This window comes from Delphinus delphis, chromosome 1, assembly GCF_949987515.2.
Source record: "Delphinus delphis chromosome 1, mDelDel1.2, whole genome shotgun sequence".
Classification (NCBI taxonomy): Eukaryota; Metazoa; Chordata; class Mammalia; order Artiodactyla; family Delphinidae; genus Delphinus; species Delphinus delphis.
The window spans coordinates 1,774,587-1,795,704 of record NC_082683.1 but is presented as its reverse complement, the minus strand read 5'-3'; the positions used below and the strand labels follow the sequence as shown (position 1 = coordinate 1,795,704).

At 57.9% G+C, this 21,118-nt stretch overlaps 1 protein-coding gene across 1 annotated transcript in view; it reads right to left on the bottom strand.

Moving 5' to 3' along the window:
* Positions 1-21,118, bottom strand: part of PRDM16 (PR/SET domain 16) — a 320,741-nt gene that overhangs the window by 173,419 nt on the left and 126,204 nt on the right. The window lies entirely within an intron of this gene.

Here is a 21,118-nt window from a genome sequence, read left to right as displayed (position 1 = left end):
TGGCCTGTGTCCATGTGGCCTGTGAGCTACGAGGGCCGTTACATGTTTAAAGACTTGTGAAAATAAAGAATATGCAACAGGGATCGCTCGTGGCACAAAAAGCCTGCCATGTTTACTGTCTGGTTCTCCGCAGAAGCAGCATGTGGCCCCCCCGCCCAGGGCAGACACCATCACCAGAGGACGGAGGTGGGAGGTCTCGTGTCCTTGGAAATGCGGGCACGACGCTTCCCGAATCCTCGGTGAGCACGGAGGATGGGGTGGGCAGAGACGGCTCCCCTGTCCCAGGGCAGCTTTGCTCAGTGGCCAAGAGACGGGGCAGCCCGCAAGCCGGGTTCCCAGAACACCTGATCCGGCGAACAGCTGCCGCGCCCGCCCGGCCCCCGCCCAGAGCACATTCTCAGCTGCAGCCTCCTGCCGGGAAGAGATGGTGTGAAATTGGAAGCAGTTTGAAACCGCTCCGTTCCTTGTCTTTCTTTCCTTTCCTGCTTGTTCTCCAACAAGAAGCGCTCCAAGTTGTCATGAAGGAAATCTCCACTGGGATGTCCACCTCGAGCCCCTCAACATCCCGGTGGGACCCCTCAGGTGGGGAGACCCTTCCCGGGGGGCAGGTCTGGTGGCCGAGAGGCCCTGGTTCATTGAGGTTCCGGCCTGGGGCACTCGGAGCGTGAGGGTGGGGGACACATCTTCATGACACTGGGGGACCTGGGTGCCCTCGCCAGCGCCTTCTGGAGAGCCCCCTGCTCATCAAGAATGGGTCGCAGGTCGTCACGGAGGCCGTTCTGGCTCTCGAGACCTCAGCTAGGGAGCTTGGTGCCCGAAGCTGCCCTCTGCCGAGTTCCCTTTAGCACGACGCTGGAGGGACCCAAGGATGCGCCTGTGTCACACTGACACCCCCAGAAGCGCAGAGCGTGACACACAGACACCGACAGCACCTGCTGACCGTCCCGACTTCCGCACGGAGTGTGATTTCACACCGCATCCCCTCTTTCTAACGAGTCGCCAGCGGGCGAGAGGTCACGTCAGGGCAGAGAGCACACGTCACTCCCCTCCGGCCCCCGCCCGAGGTCTGAGATCTGAGGTCTGGATCCCACGGCTCTCCTGAGAGCCGGCGTCCAGCAGGCAAAACCCTCAGGACACGTGCACACCCCTGCCGCCTTCCTTCCTCTTTGTAGCCCTGAAAGCAAAGCAAGAGCTTCTTCAATCCTTCTCTGGTTTTCCTGCAACCGCCAGACGTAAGCATGGGCAGCTGGAGCCTGGTCCACAGACCCTGGACGAGCGGCGTGGGAACAGGCTCCCATCGGACCTGTAGCAGGAGGGGCTGCAGGCTCAGGCCACGTGGGGGGAGGTGGGGTGGCACTCTGGTGCTCGCTGCCATGCCTGTCACTTTAACATGACAAGGTCACCCTCTGCCTGCGGGACGGACTCAGGAAACCGACCCCCATCAGTGCCGGAGGTAGAGTGGGCACAGGGGCATGTATGTCCCCAGGGCCGTCTGGACGGGGGTCGGGAGGGCGCCTGGGGGCCCCGCGGGCTGTGAGCCTCTCTGGTCCTGCCCCACAGCTCTGAGCTGGTCTGCAGGCCGTCGGCGCTGCCAGGGAAGACTGTCCACGCAGCCCGTGCCTGGGACAACATGGCCTCAGGAAAGCACTGACCGCGTTCACAGAAATATTCTTGGGGCCAGACGGATTTTTAAAGCTCTATTCTTGGAGCTGGGAGATCTTGTTCGGCAGCACAATTGATTTGCTTTTCCAAAGACTGAGAAGAGAGCTGAGGTCTGCCGGGCTGCAAACCACACAGGGTCTGGGCAAGTACTGCCCGTGGGGGCAGGGGGCGGGGCAGCATGTCCCACACCTGGAGAGAGACAGGCGGAGATGGGGGACATAAAGTGTCAGAGGCAGAGAGAGACAGAAGGAGAGAGAGAGGTGGAGGGGACAGAGACAGAGAGAGATGCGGGGAGAGACACAGAGAGCACACGCAGCCCCTGGAGACCCGTCCCGGCAGGGGTCCAGGAGAGCCGGGGTAAACTGAGCGGGGAGGGCACGGGGACAGAGACTGGGGTCCCACGGGCCGAGCTCAGCAGGCCTGCGCCGTGGAGGTGGATGGCTCCCGGACAAAGCCAGCCTGAGCTCATCAGAGACGAGCATCACACCTGCACGTGTGCACAGCCGCAGCTGGGCCAGCCTCCACCTCTCAGCACTTGGGGCGAACAGCGAGATGGGCCCCATGTTGGGTGCCTCACTGCTCCTCCTGGACGGCCCCGCCCCTGCCCCGGTCCCCGTCCGGCTGGGCAAGCCCTGCATCCTCACGCCCTTCATTTCTGGTTGTTTGGTTTGGTCTAACGGTCTCGATTACGGCACATTCGTGAACTTAAAAGACAGATTCCTCTGAGTGGAGGCTGCCCGGCCCCGCAGAGTCGGCCCGCAGATGGAAGCTGACCTCTGGGCCATCTTCCTCCCCCAGCTCCACACCCGAGGCAAACATATCTGCGTGCCCTGGTCGGTTCGCTTTCCCTCCCCAGACACCCTGTGCTTCTCCGGGTTTCTGTGCCTGGGAGAGGCCCTCGGACTTGGACAGATGCCCCCCTCAGGACTCTTTAGAAGAGGGACAACCCTGCGGATGGAATCGCTGATGCCAGCTGACGGGGGCAGCCTCGTGGCAGGTGACTCGTTCTCGTCTGGTTTTCCTGTGTCAGAAAAAAGGTTTACTTGTGTGGAACGATAGAACTTGGGACACAGCAAGGAGGCCCTGTCTCAAAACAGAGGACCGGACAAGTAATAAACTTGACCCCCCGGGTGCCTGTGTGTGTGTGGGCCAGGACGGCGCGCCAGCCCCAAAGCCGACCGCAGACCAGCACCTGCCCCCAGAGCCCCGGGGCGGGCAGCCCGCTGGAGGAACTCTCCACAGCCAGCAAGGGAATCTGGCCTCTGCGTCTCACCCAGTCAGGTCCCAGAGCCGGGCCCTGAGTCCCCGATCCTGGGCTCCGATTTGGGGCCCACGGGTCCTGATTTCCTCCTGGCGCTGGCCATGAGCGGGCACGGCAGAGCTGGCCGCGGCCGTGTCCCTGCTCTCTGGGCTGTCTGCTCTCTGAGCCCCTCCACTCAGCAGCTCATGCCTGAGAGACACCACAATCTTTTTACCCAATTTTCCAGCTGAGTTGACTGAGGCCCGCGAAGGTCAAGGAGCTTGCCCGGGGTCACTGAGTAACACGGCTAAGCCTCTGGCCTCGGGACAAGGATGCAGGACTCTGGTTCCTGTTCCTGGTCGCTTCACCGAAGACGCTTTCATAAATACTAGAAATAACAGGGCTTCGCTCTTCGCTGGAGGACGAACTCCCCAAACCACCGCCAGGGCTGTGGCAGCCCGCACTGCCGAGCCCTCGTGGGGTGCGCGTGGGCGCAGGCACTGGTTTGTCCCAGCCGTCCAGAGGCCTGGAAGCAGAGTCTGACGCTGGGTGCCCGCAACAGGGGCTGATGAGTCACCGCTGACAGTTATTAGCCTATTGTTACACGTATGAATCGCCTCGTTCATACCACATGCCTATCCTTCAAGGGCTTTATTAACTGACATTAACCAACCCAATTAGCAAAAGACACTGTATTTGTGTAATTAGTAACTTGAGGCTTTATCCTGTCTTGCTCTTAAAGAGAAAAGGCATTTGAGGCTGATTAGCTTACACTGTACAATTAGAGAAGAGGTCGGGGCTCCGCCGGAACGTTCTGATCCCCGGGGTCCCGTTAAGGTACCCGGCCCTCCAAAGACCCGCGGGGGTTTACGCTTGTGGTGTTTAAGCGTCTCCAATTGCTTCCTCTCGCATCCAAGCCCCTCCCTGCTGTTGGCATGGCCTTCACCATGAGGAAGGGGAAATATTTATTTTTATTATAAACGTAGAGGTCCAAGCAGTGAGGAACCTTGTTATTAAACCCTCCAAGCCCAGTTCTGCAGAAAAGCTCAAAATCCAACTCTGAGTACTGATTGCAAGGTTTTTTTTTCTAATCGGACGCCAAGAGGAACTCAGTGGGGAAAGATGTGTCGGGGCCGGCCCTGGAGGGCAGCTCCTCTGTTTGCGTCTCTGAGCGAACAGGCCGGTTTCAGAGGGGCCAGATGTTCTAGCTAAGAGCTTCAGGCTGCAGGCTGCATGTGTGCACGCCACACGGGACTTGCGAACCGGGCTCTCACCCCGTCTGAGTGATCGGGCTGCAGGGGGCTCACCAAGAGGGCACCGTGTTGGAAGTGACCATGGTGCACGGGCCAGGGGCCCTTCTGCATGCCCCATGGGAGCCCCACACTCCATTTTTTTCATTTATTTTCTTTCAAGATTTTTTTTTTGATGGAAACCATTTTTATAGTCTTTATTGAATTTGTTACAATATTGCTTCTGTTTTATGTTTTGGTTCTTTGGCCGCGAGGCATGTGGGGTCTCAGCTCCCCGACCAGGGATCGAACCCACAGCCCCTGTGTTGGAAGGCGAAGTCTTAACCACTGGACTGCCAGGGAAGTCCCCTCAGACTTTAGTAGTTTGTGAACCTGCAGAGCAAGCTCTGTGGCTCTGGGTCACTCCCCCACTAGCTTTTCTTTTATTTGTATTTATTTACTAGGCGCGCCGGAAAACTCATAACCGGGGGTTGCTCGGACCATCTTCCCTCTGACCACCCTCGAGTTCTGGACGGGAAGGAAGATGGCCTCTGCCTTCCTTCCCGGCACCTGAGCCACCTGAACGAGGGAGCTGGTGTTTCACCAAAGCATCCTTGAACCTGCCCAGCTGCCCAGCACCGCCCACACCCCCAGGTTGAGCCATCCTGAACAGAGCCGCATCGGTGATCCAGGCTGGCTGTCCCCTCACCCCCGGAGCACAGAGAAAGGCAAACCTCCCACACCGAATTCCATTGTTCGACAGAGGCGACAGTCACCTTGCAGGGCCTGGCGGTGCGTGCGGCCTGGCTGCCCTGCCCACACGTCTGGCTGCCCCAGGAGCTCTGTCCCGGGATCCGACACTTCTGGGGGCGGAGCTGGATTTCCTGGCAGCGAGCAGACCTCCCCGGACTTCATTCCAGGGCCCGTTTTAGAGGGACGGAGCCTTTTTTCAACTCCGTCAAGTAGGATTCTCAGGCTTTTTTTTTTTTTTCCATTACTTCTCAAAATGAAGTTCAAACGCTTTAAGTCTGAAAGGCTCATCTCTTTTCTGGTCATCCTTGCTTTTATTCTCTGCTGCCTGTTCTCATGCACTTGCGCGCACACGCACACAGACACACACGGACTATCTGCCCATCACAGGCAGGTGGGCACGAGTCCGCCGGGTGCTCACGGAAGGCAGGACAGACGAGGAGACCTGGGTGCAAACACTGCAGAAACCCCTTCAAAATATTTGGGTTTGTCAAAATCCCAAACCGCTGTTGCCAGGCACTTTTCCCGCTAGTGTTTGAGCCCTCGGGTATTTTAAAGGAAATGAAATCCGTGTGTTTCTGATTTATTTATACTTAACTCATCAAAATGCTGTTTTAAAGCACTATTTTGTGTCCAAAATGCCCTTTATGCCTTTTTTCCCTTCCAAACGAAAAGCCATGCTTTGCCAAGTGTATATGACCTTAAATGCTAACATATTCAAGGCGCTTTCGAAAATCCAGCTCGTGAAGTCCAAACAGACCTGAACTGGAACCGACGCCCACTGCCCCCAGAAACCCAGCGCTGGATGGGCGGGCGACACCTTTTGCCCCCCTGCTTTTAGCTCTGTGGCTCTGCCCCAAGCAGGGGGTCCACCTGTCCCCACCATTGGAGCCCCCTGGGGCTGTGTCCGGTGGGAAATGAGCAAAATTCCCAGAGACGAGAATCCCCCATTCTAGGGTTTTACAGGCCCTCCCCGAGCTCTCACTGGCCCAGCTCAAGGCCACCTTGAGTGTGGCCCCTGCTTGCCCCAAGCACAAGGGGGCAAATGCTCCTCCTGGGAGAGGCGGGGCTCCCTGGTCCTGTGGACCCCCAAGTGCCGTTTACCCCACTCGTCAGGGTAACCCTTCTGCCTCGTCACCCCCTTTGGACCTGCTGAGTGCAGGCAGCCAGGTGAGCACACAGTTCTGATGCCGGTTTAAACCACTTCAGACCAGCACAATATTTTCTCTCCACTAAGAGAAGGAAAAGGTGGCGGTGTCAGCCCTGAGCGAGTGCAGGAGGGGAGGGGACAGAGCCCCACTTGCCGGCTAGGTCACTTAGAGGGGGACAAGCTCAGGCCTCCAGAGGGATAAACAAATGCAGTGCTAGCAACGCTGTCCCCTGACCTATAACACGGGGCTCAAGTGCTATGCTTTGGGTGTGATATTTATTTCTGGCCGATCCCATGCGATGGAGCTCAATTATGAATTTGATTGCTTTTTTGCGCACGATATAAAATCCTTTATCCCCACAGCATTTAATTGTGTTCCCTGGCAGATTTGGTATTCAGCATGGCCCTGCTGTCCCCAGCCCCAAAGATAAACCATCCAAGGGGCAATAAATGTCCACTCTGCTTATTGATGCTTTCAGGGAAATTGATTATCTGTTTGAGGGGCGGAGCAGGCTGCTGTATTACTGCTTCTTTCTCTCACACGAGAGCTTCCCCGAAAGACAAATCTCTTGAACGGTGCAATGGATTTTCTATCATATTTAACATTTTCCAAAGTGATGCCGTTTTATCTTAATATTTGGAAAAGGAGGTACAGCTTCTGATGGAGCCCGGAATTCTCCGTCATCTGCTCGCGGCATTTAAAGTTGAGAAAAGCAATGAGATAACAACTCAGAGCCTGGTGGGGGGAGAGGGGCTGCTTCCTTATTCTGGTTGCACATCCTCTGCCCCACAGCCGCGGCTGAGCGCCGGGGCCCACGTGACATTCGCATCACATCTGTGATTTACCGAGAAATGTGCTCCCGGGGTTGTGATATTAGTGTGTGGTCCAAATATTCAGAATTCATGGAGCCTTTTCCTGCAACCCACGGGAAGAAAAGCAGGCTTTGGAAGGGTTTAATTGGATCCAAAGGAAAAAAAAATCCAAGCGATTTTAGTCTCGATTCAACACCACGTACTTTGATGGCCAGAACGGCTTTCTCCCTTTTGTCATAATTGTTTAAAATGCGTGTGGGGGAGGACCGTGTGGTGCTCACACACCTGTGTGGGGAGGTGCCGCCCTCTGGGCTGGGAAGGAGCCGAGTCCAGAGATGAACTTCGGCTCATCAGCATCGCTTCTATTAGTCAAAAGATAACAGGTGTTATAAACGCGAGTTTGCCTCCGCGAAAATCAATAGTGACCCCGTAATCAACATTGTGATTAGCTGCACCCTGGCCACGATTAGCCCAGGCTGTGTTCACGCGATAATTCCCTAACGGCAGAAACAGGCCTTTAGTTTGGCAGCGGCAGAGGCGGGGGATGGGGGTCACTTTGGCCTCATCCTGGCCCTCAGCAGATGCAGCGCACCTGTGGGCAGGTGGTCCCAGGGAGGACGCCCGGCTCACACTCGCTTCTGGGAGTCCTGGAGCTGTGCCTTCCACGGCTGATCTGAACGCCCGTCAGGCCTCCCTGGGCCTCCCTGAGAGTAGCCAGCCCCGGGCTTTGCTGGCAGGGTGGGCAAGCTGCATACTTTCTCCAGTCCCCTTTGGATGCAAAATGCCCGATCTTCGGGGTCTGGAAACCCCCAGTGGAGGAATGACGGGTGGGTGCACCTGAAGGCACAGAATTGGCCGCGGTCACGGTGCTGAGGGCTGAGCTCTCCTCACTCCCAACACGAGGCCCCACCCTGGAAACATCCAAAGATTCTGCAAAATGCCGGTGCCTGGGCCCACCCCCGTCTCATGAGTGTCGTGGGTGTGGGCCAGGAGGGCGCGGGCATCGCAGTTCGTGAAAGCTCCCGGGTGATTCTGGAGTGCGGCCAGGGCGAGAGCAGTCGCAGCCCTGCACGGGGTCTGGGAGCAAGGCGGCTTGGCGGGGGTCTAGAACATCCCAGCAGGCTCCACCATCCGAAGCCCACCAAGAAAGGAGGGACGGTGGACGGCGGGCTGAGAGCTCCCACCCCTCATGGTGGAGGGAAGGAGGGAGAGCTTCCCAGAAGAAAGAGGAACCCAAGCATTGGGGCTGTGTGGAGCCTTGGGAAATGCATCCCAGGCCAGGACTGCCTGAGCAGCGGCCGGCAGGCGGGGGGCCAGCTCGCCCCTGCGGGCAGCGAGGTCTGTTGTCCTCGGCTCTTCCACCGGGCTGCTTGCTTTGTGGAGGGTGGGCCCCACGGGACCTGAGTGCAAGGTCATGGCGCCTGACGCTGAGGCCGGCCCTGTGGGTGCATCTTCCCTCCCCACCTGGGGCACGAGCACCAGGCCCGCAGGCCCCTGTCAGGGAGCAGTGAGTTTCCCGCCATCCAGAGCAGACCCCGGGGTCCAGGGAACAGAAGAGTGAGAAGCCATCATCACGAAGTTTCCTGTGCTGTCCTGTCCCCTGACAGGCTTTCCCGCACACATTTCTCCACACCATGAAAACTCGGAGAGGGGCTCCCGGGTGCTGAGCCTCAGAACGAGGGGAGAGTGATTCTCCATGAGGGACTCACGTGTGCATGCATGCGCATGCGTGTGTGTGCGTGTGGGTGCATGCCTGTGCTCCGTGTGCATGTGCACACACGTGTGTCCCTGCTACACCTGTGAGCACGCGTGTGTGTCACGTGCGCTCAGGCTCCGGCCCGCTCGGGGCCTAGTGCGAAGGGGCCGGATGCAAGACGCCCATCCTGCCTCTGCTCCTTTGGGAACTGTGCTGTGTGCACTGTGCATCTGAGGCCAGACTTCTTCATGATTGATGGCCTGGGTGAAGAAAATACAGTGCTTATAGACTGGGTCCACTCGGTACAAAGGGGTCCCACAATGCAGGCTCGGGCATTCTTCCCTTATTTGCACAAACACCATGCATCCAGGCAGCTCTTCGCATCTTGCAAAAAAAAGTCCCACATACATTGTCCACTTTGATTGTCCCTCTTACGCTGTGAGGCAGCTCAGCAAGGTTAAGCGACTTGTCTGAGGTCACACAGCAGTAGAATGCACCAGTGCCTGGGGGAACCAAGTCCAGGCCTCTGCTTCCATCAGCTGGAGGCTGTTTCCCTAACGTCAGAGTGAGACAGAGGCAGTGGGGCCCTGCTGGGACTTTCTCCAAGGTCTCCTTCTATACTAGTGCCGCACACGGTGGTCTAAAGCAGCGGCCATTCCAGGGCCGGCCCTGCCTGAGCCATCTCCACTGTCCACCTAATGGACCTCTGGCCTGTAACGTGCTGCTCCCCAGACAGTGTGTTGACTGCAGGGGTCCAGCGTCCTGGTGCAGCGTGGGTGCTCACACTGTGGAGTGCGGAGTAGCTGACAGATGCTGGCTTTGCTGGGATCGTGGCGGCTTTCTCAGGGCTGGGCCGTGTCGGGCTAGCTGTCCTTTCTCGCCCAGGCAGCCTGTCTCTAAGAGGTCTCAGCAAGGACCTCCTCCGTGCAGGGCAGAGCATCGGCCTCCGGGGAGGTGAGCAGACGGCCTGCAGGCCTCCAGGCCGCTTGCATCTCTGTGCTCCTGTTTGCCCGGCTGTAGCGGCACTCCGTCCACTGGAACTGCTTCGAGGCTGGGCCCTTCTAGACCATTCCAAAGTTCACCCCCCACCTGGCCTTTCAGGTGGAGGGCACCACGGGCAGCCAAGGTGGGCAGCAAGTCCTGAGGACGACAGTGTGGCTTGCTCAGCCAGAGGCGGCTGGCGCCGCTCCAGAGTCTTCCCAGGCCCTGGTGACGTGGTCCAACGCCCACCGAGCGGACCAGGGGCGGAGGACACCAGGGGAGGCCTGCTGACACCTCCTGGACTGGCCCTGCAGGTGTGTCTGAGCCGGATCAGCTGCCCCAGCTGACGGCTAAGGTGCCGAGGCCTGGCTCCACATGTGTGAGCCGGCGGGGGTGATGGGCAGAATCTAGGGCAAGGAGGAAGGTCCTCGGATGGAGAGCCGGCGCAGGCTGGGCTCCGAGCAAAGTGCTTGCACCTCCCCCGCTGCTCCCGTGAGTACTAGGCATCGTCTGCAAGGTGAGGCTCAGGTCTGAGACGCAGGCAAGCTTGTCCTGCAGAGTTCCGCCGCAGGCCCTTACCGTCCGAGGTTACGTGGTCAATGGTTTTCAGGAGAGGCTCATTATTACCTCGGTGCCGAACATCTGTGGCCAGCGCGGCCCCCTCGCCGGTTCCCCAGGGAGCCCCCATCAGTCTGGATCCTTATTCTACACCGACTTCATGGATCCCGAGGTCCTCCAGCCCACAGGGGGTTGGCCGTTCCGGGTCCTAAGGCTCACCCACGTCGGGGAGATGGTTCTCGAGATTCCAGGGGGAGCCCCCCACCTCCCCACGTCCCACATCAGCGGCTGGGGGCAAAGCCGGGTAAGCGTCGAGCATGGTGGGTTACGGCGCTCCGCCCGGCAGCGTCGAGCTGGCCCCTCTCCCGGGCCCGTTCAGTTATTAACCCTCGTAGGACATTATCTCGCACCGAATCTCCTGGGTGCAGAGCTGTGGCCGGGCTCTGGGAGAATGTTCTCGTCCTGTTCCCGAGCGCCGCAGACAGGCCTGGGTGATCATTAACCCGGCTCCTGATCCCCTCTGCTCTGAAGATGAGCCTGCCGCTCCCGGCCAGCCCCTGCCCTCTCCTCCCACGCTTGGACCCCTTCCCCCGCCCCAGCTCCGAGGGGAAAGAATGGGAAAGCAGGTCCTCCGGGAGCTGGCACGGCAGACAATGGGTGTCTTGTGTGAGTAATTTAGCGCTGTGGCCAGTCAAGCTGGTTTCTGGGCCCGCTGCCCTGACCCTCTTTGGAGAGGCTCGCTCTCTCGCTCTCTCCGGCACAGTGTGAAACATTTCCTTTCACTACACTGACACTCTGCAGATTGAGACATCAGCTTGGTCCAACTGCAGCAAATTAGCAATTTTTCTTTTGCTAATTGGAAATAAAAATGTTTGCTGAGGGAGCCGTTCGTCGGCATGCGGCTTTCGGTTTCTGTGCACCAGAAGGGCAGCGTTGAAAACGCGTCCCGAGAGGCTGCCCACCCCGGGGTGCCCCTCACCGCAAATCCTAAGGGGCCTCAGGGCTGTGGTGTGTGGACACGCCCCTCCCTGGCAGCTCACCTGGGACCTGGGCATCCCTCGCATCCTGGACCCATGTCCTGGAGGAGCCAGGCCCCGGGGCTCCTGCCCCCACTTCAGAAAACCATTAGAATTGGGCAGGTTGCAAAGCTGTCGGGTGAGAAAGCCCTTTGCCGGGAGGAGGAAAGCAGAAAATCACGGGTGGGGAGCCAGGCAGCCTGCACCGCTCCTAAGCCCCGAGCGCGGCCCGAGAGAGCCAGCTGGGCCATCTGATTTCTGAATAAGTGTGCAGAGGACGGCACGCCCTTGCCCCGGCACGCACCCGGGAAGCACCATCCTCCGGCCCCCCCCAGGGGACTTGTCGCTTCAGCCCCCCTCAGTTCCAAGGGTGGAAAAGAGCCGGGCGCTTAGGTAGAAGGGGACGGAGGCTCCTGCCGGGGTGGAGAGGAAAAGAGGCCTTTTCTGCAGATTGGAACAAAGAAAGAAGAGCCTCAGGGAAGGCCCAGAGCATCCTTTCCAGAGGAAAGTGGCCCAGGACCTTCAGATCGAGTGAGGCGATTTGGAAATCTGCATATAAACGGGACCCCCCCCCGCCCACCCCTCCCCGGGCACCCACATGCCTCGTGCCCGTGCACGCGTGTGAGCCTCAGGGCGGCCGCGTGCACAAGTGCGTGCTGGGGACCGGCGTCCAGCCTCTGGGGTCCACGGCGACCCCAGCTCCCCCGCGGTCCCCAGGGTCTCTCAGGAATCAGGCTGTCGGGCCAGCGCCTAAAGGGTTACCGTGTTCCCCCTCCCTGTTTTTCTGATAAAGCATTTGACAGCCATGCCTAATAATTCTTTCTGCTGGGTTTTTTTTCTTGATGTCTTTATGTGAATATGAAGCCAGAATGAAAGGCTTTGGGGGACCCCCACGAGAGAGGAAAAGCATGAAACAGGGGGGAAGAAAGACGGTGCGGGGGGCTCCCCGCAGTGAGCCAGGCATCTCCTTTGGCAGCCCGCACTTGGCTTCAGAGGGTCCTTTGTAAGTGGAAACGAGTCTTCTTCACTGGGCCACGACAATAGGTGTTTTGTCAGAGGGGGCCGGGTGAGGGAATCGCGGCTGCAAGGGGCTAGCCCCCGGGGCCTGCAGATGTTGGACGAGGGATGATTTATGGCTCCAGTGTCCTCGGTGGCATTTGGCTACCTTCCCAGACCCCAACGTCGGTGACGGAGGAGGGAGGAAGGCGAGGGGGGAGGGGGGACAGGGCGGCACGGAGGAGGGGCCCCCTGACACCTTGTCTGGGGGGGGACGGCAGCATGCCGGTACTTCAGGGCAGAGGAGAGGGCAACCCAACCAGTCCTGAACAAGCTTGCAGAGAACTTGAAGAAGCCAGGCTGAGGCTCTCAAGAACATTCCCACGTTTTTTTGTTTTTTTTTAAAAAAAAGCTGCACGGGACGCGGCGACAGAGGAGCAACGACTTGGGTGAAAACGGTTTGCTCTCAGAAGCCACCGGCCTGGCCGCGGTGGCTGGCGCCCCGTCCACTTCCTGCACTGATGCGGTACCAGCCGCGTCCTCGCCCGGTTCCCCAGTGGCCGCCTGTGTTCCGGCAGCCAACAGCTGGCGTCGTTTCACCCGAGCAAGGAGCAGAGAGCGGCAGTTCTCCCTGGGTTCTGACCTGGCCCAAACCCGAGAGGCCGTAAACCCAAGTCCAACCAGGAGGGCTGTGCCCATGGGGCCCCCGCTCCCAGCCCAGACCAAGTTAAGTCTGGAGGAGACGGGCAGGGGCAGCCCGGCAGCCACGGCACGGTTTCCCGAAGCAGGAGCCTCTGAGCCGCCCGTGTGTCCCCAGTGCCACACCCGCCCAACCCCCATGCCAGACCCCGCTGAGCTGGCACGCCGGACACCAAGCCAAGGAGGTTCTGGGTTGTTGCCAGGGAAAATAAATTGCTGCTGGACAACTCACTCACAACCGAAAACCGCAGCTTCCTCGTGGAATCCCGCGTGGGGGAGAACTCCATTTTGGGCCTCATCCCGTTTTGGAAGGAGTTTTGAAAATACCAAAACTTGGATCGAGGAGCCCTGGCGGGGCAGGGTTGGGGGGACGTTACATAAAAACATCGTCATCCCCGGTCCAGGGCTGGGTGTCCTGTCTCCCTCTGACCTCACAGCACTCCAGCCGGGAGCGGCGTTGGACAGCGAGTTTCATTATGTGCAGGAGGCAGCACGATCCCGGGTGGTGGGTTCGGGCCGTCAGGGGCGGCAGGGGCCCCTGGAAGGGACGGGGAGGGGCCCGGAGGCAGGGTGGGTGGCGGGTGCGGCGGACGGTGGGCGCTCGTCGCGGGACCGGCCGTCAGCGATCTGTCAGCTGCAGTGTGCGGTTGACAGCCCGGCGGCCACAGTCCCACCCTCTGTGACATCAAGAACGATTTCAACGGCTTTAGCCTCAGGTTCGGGCCGGGCCTTCGTTCCACAAGGCCAGACGTGGCCTAACGACAGTGTGGACCATGGCTCCTCTCCCAGGTCCCGGGAGACGCGGAGGCTCCCACCTACACGGTCTGCAACAGGCACGCAGTCTGCCCATCTAAGCCGGGTCCAGCAGGGAGAGCCACCCTGGAGCCCCGCTGGGCCACACGGCACCCTGAAACCCACGGGTCCCTGGATGCAGCGTGCCGTGCGTGTCTCCTCCAGGCGGGCTGGCGCTCGGAGAGGCTCCAGTGTTCCTTCCGAGGAGGGGGCCCGGGCGGCGAGGACCCCCACGCACGCTCTGAGTGGCCATCGCCGTCCGGCTCGCAGCCCGTGGCACTGATGTGTCACCGCGCTGGCACGGACGTGAGAACCACTCCGGGCTTCTTTGCTCACAGGACAGTATTTGGACACAGCCCGTCCAGCGTGTTGAGGGCCTGGCAACTGCCACGTCAGCACAAGTATCCCCCCCGACTTTTCCCTGGGATATGCAGACACATTTTTCCCATGGAAAGAGAGTGTGGCCTTTGTGAGGGGGGCACGGCCAGCCCGGATTACAGTGAAGATTAATCCCAAACAAGAGACAAGCAAATTAGACAAAGGCCATCATACACTTCACTTTTCAATGGATGTTTTCATAAATGTATGAATAATTTAAATTATCATTGCCGAGTATTTATTCGAGTGTTTCAGGGGGAAAAATGCCTCCTCTTTTTTCTCCCTCGATTCTTTTCATTTTTGTCTCATCTCTTTTATGTGCTGCATAGGCTGTTTTCTTGCCATCTGAATCGGGCCGGGACAATGGGATGTATGCGGCTGAAGGGCTGCGGAAGAATGCCGCCCTTGTTGGTGATGCCGCGCTTGACATTGATTAATGAGGGTGCGGACACGGGCAGAATCTCTGAGAGCCAAGGGGGGATCAGAGGGCCCGAGGGCACCCCGAGGCGGAGGGCAGGGCTGGCAGGAGAAGGCCACGGCCACCCCTCCACGCCCAGTGGGAAAAGGCAGCGGGGGGACCCCAGCACCGGAGGGTCCTCTGAGGACAGGGCACCGGGAGGGAGCCCAGGTCCTCCGTCTGCTTGGGGAGGGCGAGCGAGCCAAGATCCATGTGCCGGGGACACCGGGCAGTGCAGCCAACCTGCCCTTGCCGGCCGGCTCCCACCCTCCCAGACACGCTGCCCCCCATCTAAGGGGAGCTGGCCCAGAGAGCGCGCCTCCGAAGGGGTCACAGTGGACCGTGGCCACGGCTAGGCCTTGATGAGTTTCCACGAGATGGGCCCTTTCTCCCTGATATGGGCCACACATACCTGCCAGCCCCAAAACGGCTCTGGCCTCTTCTGTTCTGTTCTATCCCACTTCACCCTAGTCCATCCCCTCCTGCCCTGTTTATCTACTTATTTTTGTAATAGGAAACACCACCTGCGCCTGACCCCTCAACCGTGAGCTCAGGACGGACCCTCAGGACCAACGGAGGTGACGGTCAGCAGACGGGATGGTGTCACTGAGTGGCCTCGTGATGACAGCCCAGTCGGCTGAAATGAATGCCTTCAACAACCAACTGTGTAATCCACCTACAGAGGCCCCGGGGCTTAGTCCTGCCGCTGCTGACCTCCCAGATTGAGGGCCCGAAGGGAAGGTCCGGGAGGCAGACACCCAGGGCGCCACGCCAGGATCTCTGCCGGTGAAAGGGCAGGTCTGCAGCAGAGCTTGGGCTGGGGTCCCCTTGGCCAAGGTCAAGATTGTTGCAACCCTCTCCCCGGCTGCGGTGTTTCTCTTGCCAGGGCCTGACACGCTATGCGGATGAAGAAAGAGTCTGGAGACAGCGCCCACCTCTGAAGATGCTCCCATTTGGGGGGCCACCTCTCTGGCCTCCGCAGGATGGTGTCATGGTGACTCCTGCCACGGTCTCGGGGCCCAGCGAGCCCGACTGGGGCTCCCGCTTTGGGAATCAGCTCCTAAAAGCCGCCGTTGCTCTGTTCGGCCTGACAAAGGCGTTGTTGCTTAGACATACAGAGGTGGGGCTGGGAGTTGCCAGGTGTGGGCCCTCCGCAGGCCTAGAAGTTTCTGGTTTCTGTCCGACAGGAGAGTGAAGAAGACGCCTATCTAGTAGGGAAACCACTTCCCCTGCCCGTGCTCTCCCTGGGGAAGAAACATTTTACGGGGAAACGCTTTCACTGGGTGATGCTGACCCCCCTGGCCCCGGGGCCGGTTGTGCATCGCGCAGAAAAGGGGGCTGCGATGGCATGACCGTGGGTTCCAGACCAATGTGACCGAGTGGCCACGAGACTCAGACACGTGTGCAGGCACAGCGCCCCCGGCCGTTCCGTTCAGCTCGCCGGCCACTCCCTCTGCTCTGCATGCTTCTGAATTAATGGACCGGGTGAGCGGCCTTGATAATGATCTGGAATCGCAGGATTAATGGGGGGCGGCGAGGTCGTGTGGGAGGGCGCCCGCCTGGCCTTGTGAGTCCTCGGTCTACAGCCTGGCTGTGACCTTGTTTGTGGGTGACCTCGGGTGGACACGGCGTCCCGGAAACCCCGCTTCCCCACCTGGACAGAGTGGATCCGACTGGGAGCTGCTCTGCCTCCTGGCGTCCTGGGGAAACACTCGGTTAGAACACAAGGTGCTTAGAGCACGCCACGGACCAAGCTTGCATGTAGCGACCCACACTTCGGCCCAGGCCATTCCTCCCACGTTCAGATGCCCGCTCCCCGAGGGAGGTGAGCACAGACCCCCTCCAGGGGACCGCACACCATCACCCTACGAGCTGAACTGCAGGGCACCACCGGCCCACTTGTGGCTTCCCAGCCGGTGACAGTCCTGAGTGGCAAATTACAGCCGTCACAATTCTATAATTACAGCGGCTGACGACCGGGGCCCTGCCCCACGCCCCCCAGCAAAGTACGGGGGGGCTGTGTCAGCAAAGGAAGCAAACGTGGTTATATCCACAGCTTGATGGACTTGCTATGTTTAATTCATAAAGATTTGAGTGTTTTTCTTTTTTTTCCCTCCCTGTTACCGGCTAATTTGGGGATCCAAAAATCTGTGTCTGTTGGTGCCATTGGCGGTGGTGGCCCCTTCCTGGCAAAGCAGGCGCTGCCAGTGTGGAGGATGGGGTTGGCGGAGGCTTCCGCGAGGCCTCCCAGGGAAGCACGTGGCAAGTGGACGGGGGGAGGGGGGCGCCCCTTCCTTCCTCAGGTGACATCGTCCTACTGCAGGAAGTCCCTCCAGGTCCCCCGCCAGCAGCTCTGTTGGTTAGACCTTTTAAAACAGTGCTGCCGGGGCGGGGTGCAGGGGGCGAGAAATCCAGTGAAGCAAATGGCCGCGAACTCCGTCCCAGGAATGAGGGAGAGGATCCCTACAGGGCCGGGCACTTAAAAACGGCCCCTTTGACGCTGAGCTTCATGGGGAGGACACAGAGCCGGGGGTGGTGACAGAGCCAGGCGTAAGGGCCACGGGACAGCACACGTTGGGCGGGAGCCAAAGGGACACTGCCTGGTTAATTTTAATTTGCGTGGAGCCCATATATTGGGGTAAGTGAGGCAGCAGCGCCTCGGGGCCAGAGGACAAGCCGCCCTTCGCTCCAACTTTCAAGACTCCGGCAGTGCAGGGATTTGCAGCCAGGACCTCGGGGTGGGGGGGGCACCCCACGAGGATGGAGGGACGGATAGGCTTCGGCCCGCCTAGGGCGTCCGCATCAGGGGCCAGCCCCGCCCTGTCCCAGCCTGGACTCCCAGATTCCTGCGGTGTCCCCACCTCAGGCCACCCTGCCCCCACCTTCCACTTGGGCTGGGGCTGGGGTTGGGGGGGGCATCGAGATCACCTGAAAAGGCAGCCGGAGGGTGACCCAAGCCCTGAGCCCCGGCAGGGACAAATGAGAAGCTTAACTAGTGCAAGACGGCATAAAAGGGAGAGGGAAAAGGAAGAACAAAGCTTCCGCCAATTTGCTCTTTTGGGCTTTGTGAAAACTGGCCCCTTTCCCAGCGATCGCCCCCATTGAATGAGGTCGAGCGCGCAGCTCTTCCGCAGCTCTGATGGGTTTTCACGGGGTGGTGAATGGGGTGCAAATTAGCGGAGCCCTCGGGAGGCTTGTTACTGTCACTCCCAAGCTGACGTCCAGAGGCAACGTGAGCGCTAATCAATCCACAGAGCGCGCCCATTATCGGGGCAAGGTAGGAAGCTATTTCCTGTCTTCTCTTTCGCGGGTCGTCCATTTTGCCCACTGCGGCGAGGCGCTCTGAGGGGACAGAGCCGCAGACGCACACCTTCGCCGCCTGCACACTCACGCTCAGGCCCTGGCTGCCAGTCACGGCACGCAAGCACGCACACATTCAAGTGTGCACGTACGCACGAGCACACATGCGTGCCTGCAGTGCACACACACTCAATCACACCCATGCACGCGCACACACAAGTCTGCACGCACACGCATGCACGCACACATGCACACACAAGCACACACACATCCAAGTACACACACAAGCACACATCCAAGTATGCACACACGCACAAGCACACGCGTTGAGCACTGTGTGCACACACAAGCACACGCACGCACACAAACATGGATGCACATACATGCACGTACACGCACATATACACGTTTAAATGCATGCTCACACACATGCACACGCAAGCACACACACATGCACACATTCAAGTACACACGCATGCATGCACAAGCACACACAAAACATGGACGCACACACATGTACAAGCATATGCACGGGTTCACATGCGTGCACACACAGCACGTATACACGCACACACAAGTATGCACACACGCACACGCACACACAAGCACACACCCCACGGAGGCACCCTGTGCCACTTCCTGCAGGTTTATTGCTCTCCAAGAACCAAGGCTGGCTGCTGGCTGAGATGCTGGGGTAAGCAGCCCCGCGGGTGGAGTGGGGCATGGAGGGTGGCCAGCCCTGTCTTCCCACGGCCGTGGCGAATGGCCTCAAGCAGGCCCCAGAAGAGCAAGGACAAGGGTGGCCCGGGGGACAGTGTCCCGGCATCTCAGAGCGGAGAGACGAGCGGAGCCAAACCACACTCGTTTCCAACACTGAACCCACTGACGCCCCGACGTAACCAAGACATTTCATTTCACGCTAGACCCGTCTTTCCTTAGGGGCCCACCAAGAGCTCATTTAAAACTAGATCAAGTCCACGGCTTCCGAAACTGGCAAACTAGGCCTTTAGAAGAGACACACCATCAAGCCGGCCCTTTATTCATCTCGGGATTGAGGTGGACGTTTCCAGGGAGAGACTCACACTTACTTCTGATTGTTCTACTTAGAAAGAAATCAGTGCTGACAACGCGACCCAGGGGCTCACGGTGACCAGCTCGGTACCTGGCAGGCGGCAGCCTCTGAATGATACACACACCTAAGGAGTGACTGAACAGGCGAACAAACGTCTAATGAACCAATAAAATAAGTAAATGCCTGATGAGTAAGTAAACCAACATACACTAGTAAGTTAATAAACAAGTATCCAAGTGAACAAAGGAGTATACATCTAGTGAGTGAATAAATATCTAATGAATGACTAGATAAACACATATGTACCTAGACGTCAAGAATAGCCCTTTCCAGAAGATGTGGTGTGTACACACACACACACACACACACACACACACACACAATGGAATACTACTTAGCCACAAAAAAGAGTGAAATAATGTCATTTGCAGCAACATGGATGGACCTAGACACTATCATACCAAGTGAAGTAAGTCAGAAAGAAATAGACAAATACCATATGATATCACTTATATGTGGAATCTAAAATATAACATAAATGAACTCATCTACGAAACAGAAACAGACCCACAGACATGGAGAACAGACTTGTGGTTGCCAAGGCAGGGGGTGGGGGAGGGATGAACTGGGAGTTGGGATTAGCAGATGCAAACTATTATATAGAGAATGGATAAACAACAAGGTCCTACTGTAGAGCGCAGGGAACTATATTCAATATCCTGTGATAAACCATAATGGAAAAGAATATGAAAAAGAATGTATATATATGTATAACTGAATCACTTTGTTGTACAGCAGAAATTAATACAACATTGGAAATCAACCATACTTAAATGAAGTAAATTAAAAAAAAAAAAAGAATATCCCTTTCCAGCCCCTTGAATCCAGGGCACACATTCAACGGCAAATTCTCTTGGATTTTGATCCCTTAAACTTAGCATATGGTATCTGTTCTTTAGACCATGTCTAGGAAATATTTTATCCGCCTTATCATGTGGCTTAAGCTACTGAAATTGGACCTGAATGTCAAACACGCACGCACACGCGCGCGCACAGACACACACACACACACACGCACGCACACACACACCCCTCTGAGAGTCTCCTGTGACGCCCTGGACTGGGCTGCCTGCAGGTCTGGGCTCTGACCTAGATTCTGAGTCTGCCCAGCCTCTTCCTGTGTCTGCAGGATGGGTCACCTTCCTGGGCCTCAGTTTCCCCATCTGACACAGGAAGAACATTCCTCATGGCAATAGCTCAGAGCTGAACGGGTCACAGAGACAATGTCACCTGGAAGCCAGCTCTACTGCCCGTGCAGTTAGCCAGCCGCAAGCCCACAACAACGAAGTTTAACTGCCTATATGCTGCATATAAAACACTATTTTCTGATAGAATAAATCAATATATTCATCTTCTAGACATTCACACCTGGGTTACTTTTTAAAGTAAGATGATACTAATAATCGCTGATTTTCTGTGGCTGAGAAAGAAAGGTAGCCTTAAAGTGTCAGAGGTCCTTCGTGTAAATGTCTCTAGAAAGTGCGACACTATTTCCCGTGCGAAATAAGGACTTTGCTAGTGGGCCGGCAGGAGAATGAACGACAGGGAACGTTTCGGGACTCCTCACTAGCCAGGGAGGGTAGAAGGCAGCTAGTGGCAGATACTTTTCTAGAACATCAGCCTTAGCCAGATCCTCTTTTTCTGCCAGTTCGGAAAATTCTGAAGACAGTCCTGGGCCGCGAGACACATCTGTGGCCCAGAGCTCGGGGAGGGTACTGCCTGGGGTAGGTGGGGCTGAGTCTCCTGGGGTCAGTTGCCAGGGAAAACCCCAAAGCAAAAGGTGCACTTGCAGTAAACTGGTGTTGCCAGAGGCTCCTGGCCTGGGGTCCCAGGAAGCTCCCCTGGGTGCCCGGCTTCCCCGCCCCTGGGGCGCCGTCAGCTGAAACGTGTGGAGGGAATACGGCCGCTACAGCCACTCCATGCTCAGCGCTGCTGGTCTGGCCCCCAAGGGAGCCCTTTATGGAAGTCACCTCTCCAAACCTCCCCAGGAAAAGGGAGCCTGGGTTGGCTCCAGTCTGTCCAAGGTCATGACGGGGCAGGTGTGGAGGTTGGGTCAACCCGTCAGCACCCGGGGACGGGCCACGGTGGAGCTGCATTCTCTGCTGTTGAATGCAGGGTGTTGCCTGGACTCCTGTGGTTTTAAGTGTGACCATGCTTGGTGAATCCCAATCGAAGGTTTATTTCATGTCCTTAACTTCCTGTCCCTTTCCTACTCCGGCATGAGCCTTTCCCAGATCTATCATTCATTTTTCTTGTCACTGGAGCCAAA